Below are 11,292 nucleotides of genomic sequence, written 5' to 3'. Positions count from 1 at the left end.
GAATCTACAGCCTTGCTGGGAACCTTTTCCCCATCTTGACCACCATTGTTTCTGGCATATAAGTTTATTTCCTCTCCTGTCCATTGCTTCTGGTGTCCTGTCAGGGAATTCCACCCACCCTGGCACTGTTTCTGCATGGGGACACAGTCACTGTCATGGGAAAGAGCAGGTTCTCCCTCTTTCTTGCAGAGCAGTTGAACAACTGACAGAGGAGGAGGACAAACCACCATGAGTCTCCAGCTATGCTGCACAAAGTCTTTAATGAGAAGGAGCAAAAGCAGTGGCACAGAACAGAGATCAAGAAACACATCTGCAGGGTTCAGGGCAATCCAGAGAACAGCCCATTGCCCAAGGACAAGCTTGAAACACAAAGCACTTGCCTTTCCCCATTCTGCTCCACCTGCTGGCAATCCCAGCCCAGCAAGAGCAGTCCCTAACTCCAGCACCCTCCCCCAGCACCAGGAGGTTCAGCAAAGCAGAAGAGAACGAGCCCTTTCTCAAGGAGCTCAGAGCAAAGCAGAGCCAGAGGAGGCACAGCGAGGCCTGACGTGCAGCCAGGAGCCGTGGGCACAGGTCCCTCCTGCCAGCTGGCATGAGGACACCCAGCCCATCTGCAAGGCCTGGCCACACTCCTGCTGTGCAGTCCCCGTCATTCTTCCTGCTCCAGAAGGGACGATGCACCAGGTTCAGCAGTTCAGTCGGCAGCGGGGGGGAGGCAGGCACTGCCCTGACCCCCCCAGACCAAGGGAGCCCCCAGAAGAGATGGGAACCCCCCCAGTGCTGAGGGAGCTCCCAACGGCAGCTGACAGAGAGGATCCCACAACTGTGTTCTGAGGGAAAGAAGTGAGGATGGGGCCCGGCAGGGTCACCACCACTGGAGAGGCCTCAATGGCCACCGTCGAGTCACCACAGCGGGCGACACAGGGCTCACTGCAGCTGCTTGCAAGTGGGGTTGGGCCCGAGGAACCACAAGGTGCTGGGATACAGGGTCTGAAGCAAGACATCTCTCGGTGAGGGAGGTAAAGCTGAAACACAGAGCACAGACACAACACAATTTCAGTCTGTCTTTCTTGTCCTCACTTCTCTCTGCAGATGCACTTCACTCTCCTCCACCTGCCTTTTAACTCTAAGTTCAGAAATTGCCTCCAGCTCAGCTTGCTGACATGTACAACAGGTATGACACCTCAGCTAAAGCTAGATTTGAATGCCTAGGACCAAAGAACTAACTGACTGCTGATGTCACAAGGACCTCCTCCTGCATTACCCAGTGCAAAAGCCCAGATGAAGGTTCATGCCACTAGTCCACCACAAATGCGCTGCGTGGAGCAAGGGTCTCAGAAATCAGCTCTTGAGAACACACAGTGTGCACAGAGCTGCCATGGCCCTCACTGTGCTCTCTGAGTTGCATGGTCCAGAAAGCTTGAACCACTGTTGGGACAGGACCCAGCTCAGTGGATTTAAAGCCCCTGTGGAGAGCCTGATCATACCCCATCTCCAGAACAGGCAGTGCTGCATGGAAGGAGCCACTGGATGCACTTGACCATTTGGTTAGAGACCATCTGTCTAAAGCAGAAATTCTGCTGAGCAAGCAGACCTCCCTGCAGCTGAGCCCCATTCATCCCCTTGTGCTTGAAAGAACCTTCCTCTTCCCAGCTCTCCCCAGCCAGGCCCATCAAAAGGGAAAGAGTTGGCAGCCCTTCAACAGTTCTAGTGCTGTGCACGTTGAGGCAGCCCAAGGATCCACCTGAGTAGCCGCCATGACAGCAGTCCAGCCCATGGGGAGAGATGGAGTGCACAGAGGCTTACCTCGTTCCTGGAGGAAAGGGAGGCAAGAGAGGAGGATGCAGAGCCTGGAGCAGCGCAGGCTTTTATGCTGTGTCCTAGTGCCCCGTGGGGCCACAAACATTCCTTGCTCATGAAGCATTTAAACACATAGTAGCTGTTGCTTGATGAGTCCTTGCTGGTGCTTAATTACTTGGTCCTTTCATCCCAAATGCTGTGTTCCTTTTTCATACTGCTGGACACCAAAATAATTAATCTGTGTCCCAGCTTCATAAGGCAACTTACTTCTGAGGTCTAAGTCTAGTATTCAGGTTGATTTTTTTGGTTATTTTGTGATATGGATTGTCACATTGCCTTCTTAATGGTGAGTGCAACCACCAATCATGGTGAAGTTCTGCTTTAAAGGATACGTCAAGTCAACTCTCCAATGTTTTCAGTGCAGGCACACAGGCTAAACCTGAGAGACGTTCCTCCCCACAGGTCATTGTAGACACGGAGGAGACTATGAGTAAGTTGTAACAGAATGTTGAGACTGTGCAATCTCATACAGGAGAAGAGATGCACCTCTACAGGGATGTGGCAAAGCTGAACAGCAAGGAAAAACCACTTGGGGCTGGAGGGAAGTCCCTTGTGGGTTGGAATGACAGCGACGACAACCTTGTTCATGTTCATCAGGCTGTACCACATCCAGGTTTTGTGATTAAAGAGATGCCTTTGTCCTTTCTTGAAAGAGACCCACACCCAAATGGACCTGGTTTGCTCTGCAAGGGAACCCCAGAGCCCTAAGGCTTGCATGGCCTGCTTATGCGGACAAGTGCAGGGCAAGGAACCAAATGCTCATGGCCATTTTTCTAAGGTCAGGAATGGCACGGCCCATTCCATGCATTACAGACTACAAAGGGACATTGGATCAGCATCCTAGGGCACCTGGGAAAAACCCTGAACTACCATCAAACATGAGTCATTGCTGTGAATTTCAGTGGACATGTTGTCCTGGCCTCAGGTGCACCAGCGATACCAGAGCTCATGGCCTCATGAAACCACTGGTGCTTCTACGTGATCTTGAACTGTTGCTATGTTCCAAGGCATGACCTTTTGCTGGCTACTCAAGGACTCATGTGACAGTGTTAGGTCAACGGCTGCACTTGATTTTCTTGAGGGTCTCTTCCAACCAAAGCGACTCTTTCATTCAGCATACCTGAGAAGTACAACAGTTGGAATGGGTGTCTGGAGGTCCTCTGCTCCAATGAACTGCTCCAAGCAGCTCAAATTCCCCAATAACTCAACAGCTTCAGCCCTCTTACCCTTTTGCATTTACATCCATCTCCTGCTCCCCACATTGCTCATCTTCACTAGACTCCATAACCCTAGTGGCGTGAGCCTTACCCTACACACCACGTGCTCCAGCCCTCACGTTCTGTCTGTTCCTCTGCCAGTACTTCTCTCCAGAAGATCCCAGGGTTATGGGATGAGGTCTGGAGGTGGATGGGAAGTAAACAGAAGGATTAGGAGTGAAGGCTCCTTCCAGGATTTACAGTGAAAGTTCTGCTTCTACAGACTTTCCCTCTTCTTCCTGTCACACCTGCTGCCCAGAAGAGGGTTATACTCAATGGCATGAAAGTGAAATGCAGACCAGGTGGCATTCACACATCCAGCACTCATGGTCTTCATGGAGCACAAACAGATTTCTTGGCTCATTCAGATCAAACCTAGATATCGGTGGGTTTCAAAAGTGGGATGAAACAACCAGACTGAGAAGGAGAAAGAGAAGTGGCCATCCCTGAGGTGTCATTATACTGACCACATGAGAAAATCTATTCATCTCATCTCCCCAGACCTTTCTGTGTAACTGCTAAACAATGCTGGCACCCTCACTGCCATCTCCTGGTGGCCCGCAAGGGGCACAGTGCAGCCCTGGATGTGCTGTCCTAGAGACAGTGACTTCTCCAATGGTGGCAGAGTTCAGAAGTCAACAGGACAAGGCTCAGAGCTTCCTGAGGTAAGTGGGAAGCTTTGTCTGCTCAGAGCAGGAGATTGGTCCAGAGGACCTTCTCAGGTCCCTTCTAACCATCATTATTTGGAAGAGCATGGAGTCTCAAGAGCCCTTGAGCAGCAAACAAACAGCAATGCCTTGGAAGTCAGCTGCAGCACAAGGCTGCATAGAAGCACCAGTTGATTCAGGAATGATGCTAAAAGGTGTGGTAATGCCTTTGAGGAAAGCAGAGCTTTCAGAGGAATGAGGCTATGACTCTGGTATCTCTGACATGCCTGAGGCTGGGGCACTTTGTCCACTGGAGTCCACAGCATGATGACTCACGTTTGCCAGGAGCTCAGGGTTTTTCCCAACTCTTTCACATCATGATGACTCCCAGGTGCTCTGTGAGACTGATCCAATGTCCCTTTGTAGTCTGAAATGTATGGAATAGATCACCCCATCTGTGACCAAGAAAAGAGGCCATGAGCTTTTGCCTCTCGCCCTGAACCTCTCTGCAAAATCAGGCCATGCATACCTCTGGGGTATGGGATGCTCTTTCTGAGCAAATCAAGTCGATTTGGGTGTGGGTGTCTTTCACAGATGGGCATGGGCTTCTCTGTGATCACTCTCCTATGTGTTGATTTGCTTCTTTTCACAAGGTTCTTCACTTCTTGATCCGAGCCTAGATTCCTTCTTGGAAGAAACATGAGGGCCTGCTTATCAAGGGATGTGGCTATGGAGATCCCATGGAGAGGTTACTTGAAAGAGATCGGCTTGACCCTCTGGGCTGCTCTTCATTATTATTAATCTTCCTTTTGTTCCCTGGGCTCATGGGCAGACTAAACAAGCTGTGGCAGAGCCTGATATGAGTATTTAAGGTCCTTGTGGCCCTCAGTCCTGCTTGCAAGGGGTTTTCCTCCAGCCCACAATGATCCTTCTTTGCTATTGAGCTTTGCAACATCCCTGCAGAACAGCATCTATTCTCCTGTACGAGATTGTGCAGTCTTGAACCTACTTGCTCTCTCCTGTGTGTCTACAATGACCCATTGTAGAAATGTTCCATAGGTTTAGCTTGAATATCTGCACTAAAAGCACCCAACAGCTAACTCAAGGTGTCCATCATAGATGCATTTCACCGTGGCTCGTGTTTATGCTCACCATGAAGAGGGCAATGTGACAAAGGCAATTCATGAGACACAAACCCACTTAAAATCTGGCTGCACACAAGCTGAGCTTCAGAGTTTATTTACGTTACAAATGCGGGACACAGAAGAATTGTTTCGACGTATCACAATGTCGAGGGTTAAGATTGCGGGGTGACAATAAAACCCTGGCAAATGCATTGTTAACCTCCTCTTCCCCCCCACTTCCCCCTTTTTTGCCCCTCCCTCTCCCCCCTTCCCACTCAGGACAGGTGATCGGGAGGGAAAGAAGGACAGAGAGAAGAGAGTTGGAAAAATTAACAATGTTTTACTAATGCTACTAATAAGAATAGAGAAAATAACACAAAATATACAAAACCTACCTTGAAAGTCTCAGCAACTGCAGAGCTGGCACCCGAAGTCCTGGACTGGAGTCTGCAGCCAACCGGAGCTGGATTCAGTCTCTCACTAGGCCTCAGTTCGCAGTGACGACTAGCAAGGTCCTCTCCTAATGACGGCCATAAGGAAAAAAAGGGAAAAAGGGACGAGATCCTCATGATCTCGCACTTTTATGTGAAGTATTCACGTGAATGGAATGTTATACACAGTTGGTCAGTTTCTTGGTCACTTTTTTCTCGTCTCCCCTCTCGCGAGATGTCCATTCGTGCTTATCAATAAGGCTGCATTCCATTGCTAGGTTTACCAAAACATGTGTCTGGTTCTCCAGGAAAATGCAGTTAATATGAAGGCTTTAGCTGACAGGCAAATTCACTAAAAGAGAAACTTGTTTTTAACAAAACCAGGACACACAGTCACTAAGCACTGATCCTGATAGGGGGCTTCAGCCACTCAGACATCTGCTGGGAAAGTGGTACGGCAAACCGCAAGCAGTCCGGGAAACTACTGGAATGTGCTGAGGACAACTTTTTATTACGGGTGATGGAAACTCCATCCAGAGGAGAGACACTGCTGGACCTGTTGTTTACTAGTGCGGAAGAATTTACCCAATGGGTCAAGACTGGGGTAGTATGACTACAATTGACATGCAAGAGGTAGATATACTCAACAACATTTTTTGTCACTGTCTTCACTGGCAAGTGTCTTAGCCACAACACCAAATTAATGCAATCCAAAGGCAGGGCCTGGGAGAATGAAGTACCAGTCATCACGGGAGATCACGTTCAAGCCCATATAACAAACGTGAATGTGCACAACTCCACGGGACTTGTTGAGATGCGTCCAAGGATCCTGAAGAAATTGGCAGATGAAGTTGCAAAGCCAATAGCGATTAAATTTGAAGAGCTGTGGCAGGTTGGTGAAATTTCTGGAAAAGTGAAAACATAACCCCCACTTTTTAAAAGTGTAGAAAGGAAGACTGAGGGAACTGCAGCCTGGTCAGTCTCACCTCTTTGCCCAGCAAGACCATAAGGCAGATCCTCCTGGAAACTATTCTAAGGCACATGGAAACAAAGATGACTGGTGACAGCCAACATGGTTGTCCTGGCAAATTGTGCCCGAGAAACTTACTGGCCTTCTACACATTGGCTCAGTGGTCACACTCAAAGAGTTGCAGTCAATGTCTTGAAGTCCGGGGGAAGACCAACGACCAGTGGTGTCCCTCAAGGGTCTGTACTGGGACCAGTATTATTTAAAATCTTTCCTGAGAACATAGACAGTGGGATTGAGTTCACCCTCAAAAAGCTTGCGGATGGGAACAAGTTGAGTGACATGGTTGTTACTTTAGAGGGAAGGGATGCCAGCCAGAGGGACCTTGACAGGCTAGAGAGGGGGTCCAGGCGAACCTCATGAAGTTCAACAAAGCCATATGCAAGGTCCTGCACCTGGGTCAGGGCAATCCCAAACATGGATATGGGCTGCGCCATGACTGAATAGAGAGCAGCCCTGTGGTGGAGGATTTGGGCATATTGGTGGATGAAGAACTGAATATGAGCTGCCAATGCATGCTTGCAGCCCAGAAAGCCAGTTGTATCCTGGGCTGTATCAGAAGAAGGGTGGCCTGAAAGTCAGAGGTGATTCTACCCATCTACTCTGCCCCATGAGACTCCACCTGGAGTACAGTGTTTAGATGTAGGGCCTCCAACATCGGAAATAGATGGACCTGCTCAGTTGGGTCCAGAGTAGTACACACAGATGATCAGGGGGTCTGGGCACCTCTCCTAGGAGGAGAGGATGAGAGATTTGGGGTTTTTCATGCTAGAGAATAGAAGGCTCTTCAGAGACCTCAAGATCGGGAGGGACACTTTGTCAGGGAGTGCAGTGACAAGAAGAGAGGCAAAGTTTTTAAAATGAAAAAGGTTAGATGTAGATTAAATATTTGAAAGAAACTCTTCCCTGTGATGGTGGTGAGACACTGGACCAGGCCTTCCATAGAAGCTGTGATTGCTCCATCTTGGAAGTGTTTAAAGCACTTTAAAGCTGGAAGGGCCTTTGAGAAACTTTTTCTTGTGAAAGGTGTCCTTGTCCACGTGAGGGGGGTAGAACAAAATTATATTTAAGGACCTTTAGAATCAAAACTCATTCTGTGATTCACAGCTCATTCCAGTTACTATGAAGTGGGAGCAAAATATTTCAGATGAAAGGGGCAGGGACTCAATCACCAGCAAGGCTTTGGCAAGCAACAACTAATGGGAGCTTAGATGCTTCATGAGCAAGGAATGTTTGTGGCCCCACAGAGCACTAGGACACAGCATAAAAGCCTGCGCTGCTCCAGGCTCTGCATCCTCCTCTCTTGCCTCCCTTTCCTCCAGGAACGAGGTAAGCCTCTGTGCACTCCATCTCTCCCCATGGGCTGGACTGCTGTCATGGTGGCTACTCAGGTGGATGCTTGGGCTGCCTCAACGTGCACAGCAATAGAACTGTTGAAGGGCTGCCACCTCTTTCCCGTTTGATGGGCCTGGCTGGGGAGAGCTGGGAAGAGGAAGGTTCTTTCAAGCACAAGGGGATGAATGGGGCTCAGCTGCAGGGAGGTCTGCTCAGCAGAATTTCTGCTTTAGACAGATGGTCTCTAACCAAATGGCCAAGTGCATCCAGTGGCTCCTTCCATGCAGCACTGCCTGTTCTGGAGATGGGGTATGATCAGGCTCTCCACAGGGGCTTTAAATCCACTGAGCTGGGTCCTGTCCCAACAGTGGTTCAGCCTTTCTGGACCATGCAACTCAGAGAGCACAGTGAGGGCCATGGCAGCTCTGTGCACACTGTGTGTTCTCAAGAGCTGATTTCTGAGACCCTTGTTCCACGCAGCCTATTTGTGCTGGACTAGTGGCATGAACCTTCATCTGGGCTTTTGCACTGGGTAATGCAGGAGGAGGTCCTTGTGACATCAGCAATCAGTTAGTTCTTTGGTCGTAGGCATTCAAATCTAGCTTTAGCTGAGGTGTCATACCTGTTGTACATGTCAGCAAGATGAGCTGGAGGCAATATCTGAACTTACAGTTAAAAGGCAGGTGGAGGACACTGAAGTGCATCTGCAGAGAGAACTGAGGACAAGAAAGACAGACTGAAATTGTGTTGTGTCTGTGCTCTGTGTTTCAGCTTTGCCCCCCTCACCGAGAGATGTCTTGCTTCAGACCCTGTATCCCAGCACCTTGTGGTTCCTCTGGCCCAACCCCACTTGCAAGCAGCTGCAGTGAGCCCTGTGTCGCCCGCTGTGGTGACTCGACGGTGGCCATCGAGGCCTCTCCAGTGGTGGTGACCCTGCCGGGCCCCATCCTCACTTCTTTCCCTCAGAACACAGTTGTGGGATCCTCTCTGTCAGCTGCCGTTGGGAGCTCCCTCAGCACTGGGGGGGTTCCCATCTCTTCTGGGGGCTCCCTTGGTCTGGGGGGGTCAGGGCTGTGCCTGCCTCCACCCCGCTGCCGACTGAACTGCTGAACCTGGTGCATCGTCCCTTCTGGAGCAGGAAGAATGATGGGGACTGCACAGCAGGAGTGTGGCCAGGCCTTGCAGATGGGCTGGGTGTCCTCATGCCAGCTGGCAGGAGGGACCTGTGCCCACGGCTCCTGGCTGCACGTCAGGCCTCGCTGTGCCTCCTCTGGCTCTGCTTTGCTCTGAGCTCCTTGAGAAAGGGCTCGTTCTCTTCTGCTTTGCTGAACCTCCTGGTGCTGGGGGAGGGTGCTGGAGTTAGGGACTGCTCTTGCTGGGCTGGGATTGCCAGCAGGTGGAGCAGAATGGGGAAAGGCAAGTGCTTGGTGTTTCAAGCTTGTCCTTGGGCAATGGGCTGTTCTCTGTGTTGCCCTGAACCCTGCAGATGTGTTTCTTGATCTCTGTTCTGTGCCACTGCTTTTGCTCCTTCTCATTAAAGACTTTGTGCAGCATAGCTGGAGACTCATGGTGGTTTGTCCTCCTCCTCTGTCAGTTGTTCAACCGCTCTGCAAGAAAGAGGGAGAACCTGCTCTTTCCCATGACAATGACTGTGTCCCCATGCAGAAACAGTGCCAGGGTGGGTGGAATTCCTTGACAGGACACCAGAAGCAATGGACAGGAGAGGAAATAAACTTAATGCCAGAAACAATGGTGGTCAAGATGGGGAAAAGGTTCCCAGCAAGGCTGTAGATTCTCCATCTTAGAAAATGTCCAACAGCCAACCAGACAAGGCCCTCAACAGCCTCCTCTTCTTGACCCTGCTTTGAGCCAGGCTTGGCCTGCATGATCTGCACCTCAGCTCTTGTGTGATTTGCTGAGCCGCTGCTGGATCCCCCATCCAGAAGCAGCCATCAGGAAGAAGGGAGCTGAGACGGGGCAGGGCCAGACCTCGGGAAACCTGCAGAGGTTTGTTGGGCACAGGGCAGGAGAAGGGGCACTGATGTCAGTTCCAGGGCTGGGAGCACAGGAGAGGAGGGCACGCTCCCGCTGCGCCACTCTGCTCCCCCCAGCAGCTCTGCAGGGACCTCCCCAGCTCTGCCTGATGCTGCCTGGACCTGCCAGCACCAGCGCTGCTGCTCAGGCCTCCCGCCCTACTCTTCCCTGCACCCATCACCAGGCTGCACCAAGCTCTCCCTGCAAACCTCAGTGTCCCCGCACTTAGGCTGGCAAGTGCAAGGGCCTTGCTTTGTCCTTCTCCCCTCTTTGGCAACCCTTGCTGTACATACAGACTGGGGGACCAGATGCTGGAGAGCAGCTCCACGGAGAAGGATCTGGGGGTTCTGTTTGACGGCAAGTTGGACATGAGCCAACAGTGTGCCCTGGCAGCCAAGAGGTCCAACCGTACCCTGGGGTGCATCCAGCACAGCATGGCCAGCCAGGTGAGGGAGGGGACTGTCCCGCTCTGCTCTGCACTGGAGCGGCCTCACCTGAGACACTGTGTGCAGGGCTGGGTGCCATGGGATAAAGAAGATATTAAGCTACTAGAGAGTGAGCAGAAGAGGGCTAAAAAGTTGCTGAAGTGTTTGGAGAAGAAGCCAAATGAAGAGCAGCTAAAGCCTCTGGTTTTGTTCAGCCTGGAGGACACTGATGAATAAAGTGCACTGGAGTCTCTATGGGGTCTCTCAAAAGCATGGGAAGACACAGCCCCGTATTTACCCTAATTCCAAACACAGGTGATTCCTCCTCCTTTACCCCATTTGACTGAGGTACTTGGAGCACACAAGCTTTGTGATCTGCCTTTTGTATTCAGCCAGCAACATCCCCTTATGTGTCCCCCCACCAACATTCCCTGTAAACTGACTGGTTAAACCTATAAGTTTTAGCTTGGAGAAGAGGAAACTAAGGGGTGACTCATTCATGGTTATCAATATGGAAAGGGGGAGTGTCAGGAGGATGGAGCCAGGCTCTTCTCAGTGACAACCAGTGACAGGACAATGGGCAATGGGTGCAAACTTGAACACAGGAGGTTCCATTGAAATCTGAGGAGAAACTTGTTTGGGGTGAGGGTGGCAGAGCCTGGCCCAGGCTGCCCAGGGGGGTTGTGGAGTCTCCTTCTGTGCAGACATTCCAACCCGCCTGGACACCTTCCTGTGTAACCTCATCTGGGTGTTCCTGCTCCATGGGGGGATTGCACTGGATGAGCTTTCCAGGGCCCTTCCAACCCCTGACACTCTGGGATTCTGTGGTAAGTCTGTTGCACTCCATTTTGTCAAAATACGGGCCTGGTCACCACTGTAAAAGGCAACAAGTTTAATATATCTGCAACATAAGGAGCGGTAAGGGGAATGTCCATCCCTGATGGATACAGAGGGAAACATAGTGACAGAAGATGAGGGAAATGCTGAAGTACTAAATGCCATCTTTGCCTCAGTCTTTAATAGTCAGAACAGTTGTGCTTCAGGTACCCAGCCCCCTGAGCCAGAAGACAGGGATGCTGACCAGAATGAAGCACAAATAATCCAAGGATAAATGGTTAGCGTCCTGCTATACTGCTTGGACATCCACAAGTCT

At 50.8% G+C, this 11,292-nt stretch overlaps 2 long non-coding RNA genes across 2 annotated transcripts; one reads left to right on the top strand and one right to left on the bottom strand.

The window, feature by feature from the left end:
• Positions 1 to 241: 241 nt before the first annotated feature.
• Positions 242 to 1,892, bottom strand: LOC135580599 (uncharacterized). The gene is made up of 2 exons (XR_010475519.1): positions 1,807 to 1,892; positions 242 to 1,025 (listed from the first exon to the last, which is right to left on the bottom strand). It is a non-coding gene; the product is annotated as an uncharacterized LOC135580599 (long non-coding RNA).
• A 5,575-nt stretch (positions 1,893 to 7,467) lies between these two features.
• LOC135580598 (uncharacterized) lies at positions 7,468 to 9,235 on the top strand. Its single transcript, XR_010475518.1, has 2 exons — positions 7,468 to 7,674; positions 8,452 to 9,235. It is a non-coding gene; the product is annotated as an uncharacterized LOC135580598 (long non-coding RNA).
• The last annotated feature ends 2,057 nt before the right edge of the window (positions 9,236 to 11,292 follow it).

The sequence above is a fragment of the Columba livia genome, chromosome 11 (assembly GCF_036013475.1).
Source record: "Columba livia isolate bColLiv1 breed racing homer chromosome 11, bColLiv1.pat.W.v2, whole genome shotgun sequence".
In the NCBI taxonomy this organism is placed as follows: Eukaryota; Metazoa; Chordata; class Aves; order Columbiformes; family Columbidae; genus Columba; species Columba livia.
Note: the sequence above shows the minus strand (reverse complement) of the source record. Positions and strands in the feature narration are given on the sequence as shown.